The sequence below is a fragment of the Enoplosus armatus genome, chromosome 20 (genome assembly GCF_043641665.1).
Source record: "Enoplosus armatus isolate fEnoArm2 chromosome 20, fEnoArm2.hap1, whole genome shotgun sequence".
In the NCBI taxonomy this organism is placed as follows: domain Eukaryota; kingdom Metazoa; phylum Chordata; class Actinopteri; order Centrarchiformes; family Enoplosidae; genus Enoplosus; species Enoplosus armatus.
The window spans coordinates 5000359-5012500 of NC_092199.1; positions in this window are offsets into that span (position 1 = coordinate 5000359).

The window sequence follows — 12142 nt, forward strand, 5'->3', positions numbered from 1 at the left end:
CAGAAGGAGTTGGGAGGGAAGTGGAAGAAGCTCCTTAGTCAGCTCCCTTTAAAAGAAGTGACACTTTCAACTTGGGGGCCCTGTAACTGCGAGCGGCTTAATGTCAGACAATGTTGCCGTTGTAACTGTGAGGGGTGTGCAGGGAAGGAGAATCAAAAGACCAGACATCTACTGTCATTTAGTCACAGGGAGGAGACATGAGAAAGAAGTAATTAGTGAGAAGTGGTTTAAGAGACAGGGAGAAATGGCAGCAAGGGAGAATAAAAATACCAGTGGGAGGGAGGGAGAGGGAGAGAAAGAAAGGAAGACAGTGAAAGGGAGACGTGAGGAGTGACACGAAGGCTGAGTGAGGAAATTAAACTGCAGGAAAAAGCGGGATAAGTGGAAAAAGTAGTTTAGACAATTAGACAGGTTTTAAACAAACCAACAGTTTAGATTATCGACTGAAAACTGAAACTGAGCACACCCAGGACAGTAAAAAGTGAATGTTTGCATCGGACAGTTTGGGTTATACCTTCACTGTTATGTGATATTAATATGTGTGCTAACCTGGGGCTTTGTGAAAACCTGCCTTTCTGATGGTCCGACTGTTACTTTACTTAAAACCACAAATGTCAACCTGCTAGTGGCGCGAGATGAAGTCATGGGATCACCAAGGTCATTAGACTCTGTACAAAATTTCATGGCTTTTCAATAGCTGTTAAGATGTTTCAGTCTGCTTCAAGGTGATGGACTGACCGACCAGCATTGCCATCTCTAGAGCCACCTAGCGTTGCTAAAAATAACACCGAAATTGTAATAATCCTGAACTTCCCTTCAAGCAGGAGAGAGAAATGGAACTAAAAGAGGGCGAGGAAAAAGAGACGGGGACATTGAAGGGCATCCAACCCCTTTGTTAGCAGGTGGTGGTGAGGTGAAGTCTGAGTGATGCAGAGGCCTGGTATGTGGTCCCTCTTGAGAGCAGCGGGGCAGACAGGGGTCCCGTCCCAGCAGCTAGTATTATGGCAGCTTGATGTTGTTTTGGCTCCGAGAGCTGAAGTGTCATCCTACACGGGGCTAAACTCCACTGACAGAACAGCAGTATGCAACTGTGTGTGTGTGTGTGTGTGTGTGTGTGTGTGTGTGTGTGTGTGTGTGTGTGTGTGTGTGTGTGTGTGTGTGTGTGCATGGCCGGCATGCCTAGCAGTCGGAGCCTTGGGGAGGCCCTGTCACGCGTTTCACAAGCCTGGCAACTCATAATGCCATTGTTAGCATATGGTTGTGTGCTAAGTGAGTTGTCTTTTGCCTGATCAAATATTTAAAATTACAAACAGAGTGAAACCCTCGTCCTGGTTGGCATTCATGTTTAATTGATGCCTCTCCTCCTCCTCTCACCCTGTTGTTTTTCTCTTTTAAGTTTTCTTGTCCCGTATTTCAGAGGCCAAATTAACAAAACATTGTACGGCTAAGATTAGCTTCTACATAGACAATTTAAGAGAAAGTCTTGTCAGTCCTAAATTAAAGTGGAAGTCTTGTCTACTCCTCTGCAAAAACCTGTATCATGACTTGTGTAGCTCTTTTTTTTTTTTTAGAGAAAATAACCCAGATCATGTCATAGTGATGTCATCAGGGTTACATCAGCTTATATCAGTTTGGGTTTGAGACTTCAAATTGTTAATGGACATGGCGTGGTGTTTAAATTTTATGGGCAAGCCAGGGAAGGTCTCACGTAAAGACGCTATAGGTTGCATTATGGGAAGTGTTTTTATTATTTTATTATTTATTATGATTTTTCATAAAAACTATTTATTTTCTCAAATATGCTTCTTTAGAGGTTCTTACACATATACACATATTCTTATTGTCAAGTTATCTCTATTTAAACATGCAAAATAGGTGAGTGAAAAGGGTTTCATGTTGCCTCAGAGCACCGCTGTGCAGTACAGGGCTAGAAGCATTTCAGCACTGAAACTAGCTATGAAGTCTGTCAGTCTCAAGTCAATAAAAAAACCTAATTACAGCCAGTCCTTAAAGAGTCTACTGTCGGCAGTCTACCTCATAACCATGTCAATGTGTGTGACAGACTTATTGACAGACTATTTCAATATATATTGCTTTAAATGTGAGAGTATTTCAAAGACAGCTGCGCTAGTTCTGCAATGTCGTTAAAACTTCCTAAAAACAGCCAGATTCGTGATAATTGTCCAGATAACTGCAACATCAAAAGATCAAGATGGTGTTTGTCAACTGGAATAAAGATCCATTTCACTCAACACACAGCTGGATGTCACTTGGTGCGGGGACAAGATCTGTCATTGCAAACAAGAAAATGTAAGCTCAAAACATGTTGGCTTTGAATATGTTGCCATTATAAATGTGACAACATTATATGTACCTCCTGTTGTTTGATTGCTATGATGAATTCACCAACAAAGACTGGTCCCTTAACAACTTATCACTATGGACATACTGCCATCCTTAACCGCAGGGTCAACCCCTGTCTTTCTCTAAGCTGAAGACTTCTCTCCATTCTTTAGTAAAAGTTTCTCACACAACTTTGTGTATACATCTTAAGAAAAAAGCTCTTTACTCAGAAGTTTTAGTCCAACTAAGAAGAACTCATAGCGGTAAGATAAAATAATATACGATACTACCACAGATGTCATGCTTAGTTGACAATCTATTTGTTCCTTTGCATCCATTCCTCCCTCACAGCCGACCTCCCACTTGGATAAAAGCCCTTGGAGCAATCATATGCAGCCCAATCAACAAGTCACAAACATATGTACACGCTGGCACACACATACGCTCGCATGGGGGTCATCGCAGCCCTTTCACGTCTTGTTTTTAGAGAACAAAGTCCAGAATGTCTCCCAGCTGTTTCATCATTTTCTCTGTTTCTCTTTGACACTCTCTCTGTGATGAACAGAAACAAAGACTGACATGTCGCAATACATACGCAGGTGGTTTCAATTCCATTACTCAGTATGAATTGGTCTTTTGTTACGCTGTGGCAAATGTAAAAAGAAAAAAAAAAGAATTTAACAAAGAGCAGGAGTAGCAAACTTCAAAGAAATGCTCTTAAGAATACTGGAAGCACCTTTTATGTTTTATTATTCATCCATCCATCCAATGTCAACCAACAATCCCAGAGAGTTTCAATATTTCAAGCATGTGCTACAGAGATGCTCAGTTCAGCAATGATATCACCTGAATATGCAAGCACATCATCAGTTATCTAAACGCCCCGACACGATAATTCTGTCAATATTAGAAATTTCATCCACACATTTTCTTACATTCTGATTACTTACCCCACACTTTGGGGTCCATCACTTGCCCCACACAGACTGCAACATGCAAAAAGATCTATGATTTATGACCCAAATATTAGCCACAGCTCATGATCATGGACAAAGACTGTTCGCTATCTTTCTGTTCAATGGAAACTTTTAAATTACTGCAGAGAAAGGAATAATGTGCCCTCAATGCATCTCGCTTACACCAGTGTTCGTCAATCAAAAACTGGAAATATGATGTTTCATCAATGGTGTGCAGACGTATGTGACAACTTGAAAGATTGTATCTGAGTGGGGGCGATAACAGTAATTGATCGGCCAGCATTAGGGCCTCACTGGAATACTTTAAAAACCTCAGAATATGACTGACCACATAACGATAACCATCTTTTTTGGTTGAAGAATTAACATTCTAAGGATGTTTGAGCTATGAGATTGGCTGTGTTACACTGCTGACAGGTTTCAAAGAGAAGGTCAGATATTGAATTACATTCAAAATATGTCTTGATGTTTATAAATCAGTATTTCATCAGTCAATGTTTAATGTTTTCAAAGATTTGATTCTCAGTGCGTCCTTTTTCCTCCAACATGCAACTTCTTACCAATATTTTGTAGGAACAAGAGTTGCATTTTTTGGAACAAAATTTGGTTTCCCAGACACACACATATTGTGTACATGCAAGTTCTTTCCTCTGAGTGTGCCTCTATCGTACTGTCTTTGTCGTGCTTTCCTCTTTGTATGCTCTATATAACACAACACATACTCTCTCACACAAAAACACAATCACAAACATATTGCCTTTGTGCTATAAGCTACAGCCTATAATCAGATTCTAGCATTAACAGGATTAGACCTGAGCAGAGGTTTTCCCTGTACAGAGAGAGGGAATGAAAACTGTCCATTATACCACAGATGAGAATATGGCAAACACAGATATATAAGATAGCAGAAGTGATATATTCTATCATATCAGATCACAGCAAATTATATCAACCATTCATAGATTAAAATAATCTGAATTTATTTTCCGCAGGAAGAAAAGATCGGCAGCAATGTGCTGAAAGAATTTCAGAAAGCGCATGTATGTACTGTAGCTTTCTTCTATCTCATCAGATGGAAGAAAGTGCCTGTGGGAATGAAACAAAGCATCTCTGGACATTCATTCAGACATCGTGATAGACGGACAGCCGCCGGATCAGGACCCCAAAGGAAAAGGCAATGGATAGACAGAGAGGAGAGGCTGTAAAATTTTTGTTTCCTTCAGGGCAAGGGGGTTATGAGGTAGTTTGGAAGGGTGCCTAATCAGATACCAGCACATCAAAACTACCCTCAGGGGATGAAACAGTTGAGGAATGACATGAAGTCTGGGGCAAAACAAAAAGCACACTTAGACGGGCCCGCATACACAGAGATACAGACATTACGCACACCACACGCAATCATTCTTGTTCTATATATTGCAATGGCACAAAATTGACACATGAGCAATGCCATCTCTTTCTTTCCTCTTCCCTTTACACACACAGAAAGTCACCCACACACACTCAGAAATGCCCAATGGTCTGTAGACATTAAATTTTCAACCCACCCTCGCCACGCTTCAGTCAGAAATCACATTACCTCCACCATCCCAATCCACAATAAGCACAATGCAGCAGCTAGATCCACCTTGTCAAACCTCTGAGAACGCCATTACACCGCTCCTCAGAGCTGTGCTGTGGCTGCTCAAGAAAACAATCAAAAAAGCACCCATCCATCCATCCAGAGAGAGGATAGGATACCATTTCCAATTTTTCCTCTCATCTGGGACGGTAACGAGCTAGTTTGAAAGAATGGAGAAGGTGAGGTAGAAGTGCAGCCACAAGGGATCGAGAAGAGGGAAGGAAGGAGTAAATGTATGGTATTTAATCATTAGCGAGGGGAGATAGGCCTGCGGGGCGGTGGTGGCAGCAGTACAATTGGCAGCTCTGGTCATTCATTTAGAGTGACATTCATTAGTCTGCCCTATAATCTGCCTCCTACATGGAGGATAGGACGAAGAGCAAGGTGGAGAACAGGCTCTATGAATCACAGACGTGGACACTATCATGCCTGGGCCTCTTCTCTTACTGGCCCTCAAACAAGGAACCTTATCAGGGCCCATAAGGCTGCTAAATAATGAGGCTGCCACATCCTCCACAGCATGGCTGTCGGCTTCATAACAGAAACGTAACTGAGAGTGTGTATGGCAGAAATAAATACACACACCTGGGTAGAACAGAAGACATACCTACACATTAAAAACACTTTGAAATGGCTTTTCTCTGTTTCATAGTATCGTGAATTGAGGATCTTTAGGTTTCCGACTGTTGGTCGAACAAAAAAAGCAAATTTAAGACTTTGCCCATTTCTTGGCACATTTTCCTATGTTCTGACATTTCCAAAACTGCACAATGTATTCATTTTAAAAAAGTACATTTAATTGTGAAGAAAGAAAGACAGAAAGACAGAAAGAAAGAAAGACGAGAAAGAAAGAAAGAAAGAAAGAAAGAAAGAAAGAAAGAAAGAAAGAAAGAAAGAAAGAAAGAAAGAAAGCTCCAGCCACAGCAACTCATGTTTCTATTTCCATTTTTAGTCTTTAATTAGGGTTAATTAGGCTCTCAGTGGGTCTGTCCACTCTTCTCTCTCCACGTGAGGTGATTGAGCAGCCACTCAGAAGAATACGGCACACTGCTGGGATAAATGAAAGAATCCTGACATGCTTAGTGGAGAAGAGAGGGTGAGTCTGGCCCTGTGTGTGGTGTGTGATCAGCTTAATGGCTCGTTTCCTCGTGCGCTGCCGTACAAGAACGCGCTCGCACTCGAATCTACATACGAACAAAAAAAAAAAAAAGTACCGTTATTCACAAATTGCCACAAAGCAGTTTTGTCAATAACAGCCCACTCAAGGGAGACACAGATGGCTTTAACTCTCAGCACCTCTCCACCTAATTGGGGCATCACTGGTGTATTCTGTGGTTCCTATCACTTTCATAAGTTCCTGTGAATTTGTATGTGCAACGGAGGTGTTTGAGAAGAGTTTGGAGAGGAGGAGGATGAAGGATAACTCCCGCCAGTTTGAGTTACACCCTGAACTTCAGACTGAACAGTAAACTCAACAATATTGTGTCTTTGTCTCTTTGCAGTAGGCGTGAGAAGCAAAAAACATTCTCTCACTCTTAGCTTCTTGAAGTGAAATAACTCCGTAACGCATGTAAAATCCTGAACTGAAATAAATTATACATGTAAACGTTACCACAAGAAAAAATGCTTAGTGACTTTAAATGATTTAGCATGGGGAAATACTAATACCAATACAAAGAGAACTGTAATCTGAATTCCATTGTAACCTGCATAGCTTTCATACATTACAGCTTCTAGGCATAAAACCCAACAAGGATTTCAGGCTTTTAGCGAACGGGTAAAAAAAAACAAAAAAAAAAACACAGCGCACCAGGGGAGTCAGAGCAAAACACTCTTCCGGGAGAGTCTTTTTCTTCAACATTAATTGCAGAGAATTAATTGCTGGAAACTTTTGTCCCTGACAAAAGCGGTCCCTGTTTCATTAACAGTGTCATTAATAAAAGATGACGTTTCTTGTCTTTAATTAGAATTAGCGAAGGGGGAATTGAGTGAAAGGGAGAGACACACGGAGAGAGAACGAGAGAGAGACAAAGAGGAAAATAGCAGGGCACTGAAGGGTTGAAGGGCAAGAAATAAATGGACGTGACATGAAGGAATTAGGGAAGTAAATGAGGAAGAAAGTGAGGAACAATAAAAATATATAAAAAAATAAATAGGAATAGACAAAAGCACAGCAGGTGCCAATAACTCATGGCCCTCGAGGCTTTGAAGTGGAAATCAGTAGCTTAAGCTCATTATTTCACACTGAGCACGTAAGATCAATCCACTGATCAATCTATCTATTCTGGCAGACCTTTTTGCTGAATGAAAAAGAAAACGGACTTGTGGCTCACAGTGTATGCCAATATCATACCAAAATGTTTGAGGGAAATTGTTCTTGTGAACACATGCAGGAATGTGTGTGGAATTTGTTGTGCGGTGTGGTGTAACTGTGGTTGACAGTGAGACGAGATGAGACTTCCACCAGTTCCCTTGCTGCTAACACTGAGCAATAAAGTCACTTCTCATCTTGTACTCCAACACACACAGATACACACAATCCAATCTTTATCTGGTTGCCAGTAGAGGAAAAGAAACTTCTAATTGAGTCATGATAAAAGCCATCTCTTTGTCTTCCTCACCCTCTATTTTTTTTTTTTTTTCCTTCTTCCCCTCGCAGCGTTCAGTCCACCGTCTGGCTAAGTGAAGATAAGTGAAGGCAGCATCATACTGAACTTGAAGTGGAGAGACATTCATAATCAGTTAAAGAGCTAAAAGCCAGTGTAGCCTGAAAAGTACACATCATCTATCAATTAAAGCCATCGAAAATCACTACATAATGCAACGCTGACTGGCCCTAAAATGTCATATTTTCTAAACGTAGCCAAACAATCTGAATCCTTCACTGATTGATTTGTTCTCGTCTCTGTCACGGAAAGCATTCCACTCATTTAATTGCAGGGGTGTAGAGCTGTTACTCAGCTCAGCAACGAGCAAAAAAATGAATCAGTAGCTGAGAAATCAATACCCTCTTGTTCTTTTTACCCAACCTGCCAGACAAAAAGTTGATAACTCTTCAAAACCACAGATGTGTTCGATGCCAAAGGATTCATAGAATATGTTTTTAAAGGTAACCACAGTGTTGAAAAAGTGAGGAAAAACTACTTAGTCAATGTTGGGAAAGATCAGGGTCGGGACATGAACGTCAGATGTGCCACGTCCCCGTTCACCACACCCTCTTTCATTTCACTACATAAGGGGCTACTTCTTGTCGGCACTACTGCTTGCATCGGCACTGAATGCTGGTATTGGACATAAATCCTGTCATGCCAAATATCAATTCCCGGGGAGATTTGGCTTCTATTGGCTTAAAAACTGCTTTTACACTAACAGACCACATTAGCAGTGTCACTTTGTCTCAAAATCAAGTTCAAACTGCGTTGTAGAACTGACGTGGTTCCGTTAATTCACGGGGCCTCTGGTGCCTCAGGGGTGACAAGTTAAAAGCGGATTTGTTGTCATGGTAACATAACTGTAAGACAGTTGCATTATCAAAACCCAGCACACAGCCTTACCTTTATTCCCAATGTTTCCATCTGTGTGGACACATTGTCATTATTATCTGTTCAGTGCAATTTGCTCAATTCCATTTTGCATTAACAAGGAGACAGGACATGCATTTAAAATGACTAACATGAACCTTTTTATTGCGATTTATGGAATAAATTCATGCAATATATGTATGTCAATGTTTAAAAGGTTCTGTAAAATCAAACAAAAGTAAGCAAAGTACAATAAAAACAACTGAAATAATTCAATATAATGAAAAATGCAAAATACTGTGTAATAAAATAGATTCAAGCATTACCATGTCAGGCTGTTTGGCTGTTTGTGTGGAGATGGGTGTGCGCACAGTGCATGAGGCAGGAGGGTATATCCATTTTTTATGGGATACCTTGTTACTGGGGTCAGAGAACATCACTGGTAAATGCCTACTTTGTTATGATGAATTTATGTTCTCTTTGTTTGGAAGGAGAAACAGGTGAAGATGTGAGTGCACCCCCAAATGTGTATGTATGTAAAGTGCGTTTGTGTCTGTGTCTATATGTGAGGGCAATGTCTGTGTATGCAACACTGGCTTTGTTCACCCTCCATCCTCTCCATGTTGAGTCTATCAGGGAGGGAACTTGTTGACCTTGAGACTCCCAGAGAACAATGAGCGAATGCCTGCTGTATGCTAAACAAACTGGAGGCGTATGGCTGTGTGTGTGTGTGTGTGTGTGTGTGTGTGTGTGTGTGTGTGTGTGTGTGTGTGTGTGTGTGTGCGTACGCATCTTCATATATAAACCTGGCTGTACATAATCAGCAAGGGCTGGAGGAGCTGGACCACGAGGGGAAGACAAAGAAAGGCGTGTGTGTGTGTGTGAGAATGTTTGTGTGTGTTTCAGCAGATGATGATGTATTTGTAATACCTGCAGGTTGAGAGCGCACACACACGCACACATACACACATACACACACACCTGGACTGACTTGTTTTGTTTGGGTACAGACAGGTTTTTATTGTGAGTTTTAATATGCCATCTAACCTGTGATTTGTGCCCACTGTGGGTGATGTTGGGAACATTCCTGGATGCTGTTTTTGCCATCACTTCAGTTTCCTGCTTTTTGTGTGTCTGCCTGCCCGTCTGACTGTCTGCCCGATTATCTACAGAAATAGCAGCAGGTGTCTTGGCTGTGATTCTTCACTAGTTCTCTTTTCCCTAATGCTTTGCTTTATATTTATGAAGGCTCTAAATACGGCAATAAAAAGCATATAGGCTGGAAAACGGTTATGGATCCCCAGTGGTAGACTTTCAATGTTTCTTTTTACGGCAGAAACACAAATGATGTGTGAGGTGGAGGCAATTAGAGACGGATGGAGGGGTGTCCATGTCTGCCAGAGAGAAGAAGAGAAAAGCAGAGATTTCTTCAACGCATACACACATTCTCACCAGCACATACTAATGCACAGGCACACGCAACAGACCCAGCTGCTGTTAAGGCCATTACAACGACTCAGACGTGCCCGTGGGAAATGGTATGAGTCACCTACGAGTAGGGTTTCTGTTTGTCCACCAGGTCCAGCCTCTAGCTTTACCACTTCTGATAAACGCATTGACAGAGCACATATTTCTTGCATGTGTTCAAAGCATTGTGCTGTAAGTAGCGAATAAATCTAAAGTGCTGTTTACATGTAACAGGAGAAAAGAAAAACGTTTAATGATGATAGGATAGGATACTGTTCATTTCTTTCTTTATATGTGTGACAAAGATCATTACTTTAGTTTTTTCAGGGACAACAGGAGAAGACAGGGTTTTTCTGGGGCGTCATTAGTGTCAAACATGATACAGTAACAATATAAATGTGAATAAGAAGACACCCACAAAGAGCTCATATAAAACAGAGGTGCTGTCATGTGCAATAATAGTAGTCTAATATATCATAATTAGGTTCAGCAGGTTAACCAATCAACTCCTGAAACAAGGGAACCAATGAGTTCCTGTATGCCACAATGCAGAGTTGTCTCGGCTAGACAAGGCGGCCAAAGGCCTCATTTAGTAAATGAGACGGCAGGCTCAGCTAATTGTCATCTCCCTCTCTCTCTCTCAACCCTTTTCCCTTCCTTGAAAGACAGCATAGTATTACATTCAAAGACTTTCTTCTCCTGTTAATGTGACACGGCTTTTGTGGCCCTGTGCAAACGTGCCGCCGCTGAAATAGAGATAACTCTAAAGACTGGAAATGCAAACAAAAAGGGGAAGCCAAGATTAATTGAGGGACCCGATAAGGAAATCATAGGCCATTTCTCTGTGTAGATTAAAAACTGAGTGTGCCTGCAATAGATGAGATGTCTCTTTTGACATGAGCATTGTTCCAATTATTGTTTTAAGCCCAGAATTAGAAAGTCAAACAGAGCGCTCAGCAGAGTGAAAAAGGGCTGCGTACCAGGGATGGGTGCATACGCATAATGATCTGCAAGGAATAGGCATGCTACTATAATGACAGAAGCAATCAATCAAGCATGAATTTTATTATTATCCACATGCAATGGCCTCAACACAGCCCATAAAGTTGGTTTCAAATGAGCTTGGAATCAACCTTATTCAAGGACACGTTTTGAGCAGCAGTTGGCGGACAACACATTGCATGCATGTGAGTACACACAAACACATGCAGAGACTGGAACAAACAGCATCTTCAATAATGTGCGAACACACAGTAAGCCTGCTACAAGTTCTTTTGTGTGTCTGCGCACTGTAAATCCGGCAGCATGCCTACGACTTGCCACCACGCTCTGCTGTCATAGTGTACCAGCTGCCTGGCTCAGGGTGGTAAGGGATCTTTAATCACACACCCACAGTCTCTGGCAAATTACTGCCTGCTGACTGGAATTGATAAACCAATAGCCACAACAACGGGGGAGCCAAAGCCATCGGTGTAGCAGTACCACCGGGGTGGAGCTGCAGAGGAAAGAAAGGGTAACCTAGGAATCTGTATTTCTCACATCAACGTGTAAAAGCTGAAGAAAGAACCTGAACAGAGCAACATGACTCATGATTGGCCTCTGGCTTTAGATCAGTGAAGCCAACACCAGACAAAGGCACACAGAGCATGAGAGAAATACCCAAGATGCTGGTATGAGATGTGGAGGTGGAGGGGAGAGAGATCAGAGATCACAGATGTGGGAAAAGTAAGGCAGGCTATCTATGTTGCAGCAGCAGCTGCATGGCCATACCCATACAAATTCCATCTGCCCTCTCTATGGGCAAAGACTGCAAACAAGAGTCTTGAGGATTGATCCTAATACACTAATGATGCTGCAGCTGTCACGGACTTATCACTCCTCACTCTCCAACACTCTCTCCACTGCTGCATGCAGACACATCCCTCACGCTCCTTTGATCTCTCCTCAGACCTTCCTGCCTGCCTCCCTTCTTCTGTTTTTCCACCGCTCTTTCATTTATTTTGACACATTCCACTCTGTTTCCTTTCTTTCCTTTGCCACATCCAGGTAACTTTGTGCTTTGTTTTTATTTTTCTTCCTCACGGGGCAAGAATAAGGACTTACTATTGCGCCACTGGAGTTTTAAAATTTTTTTTTTTCTGGAAATACAATGTTGTCTCCATCTCTCACAATGTAGCAAAACATTATCCCTCCCCTCCCTGTCGCTCTTTCTA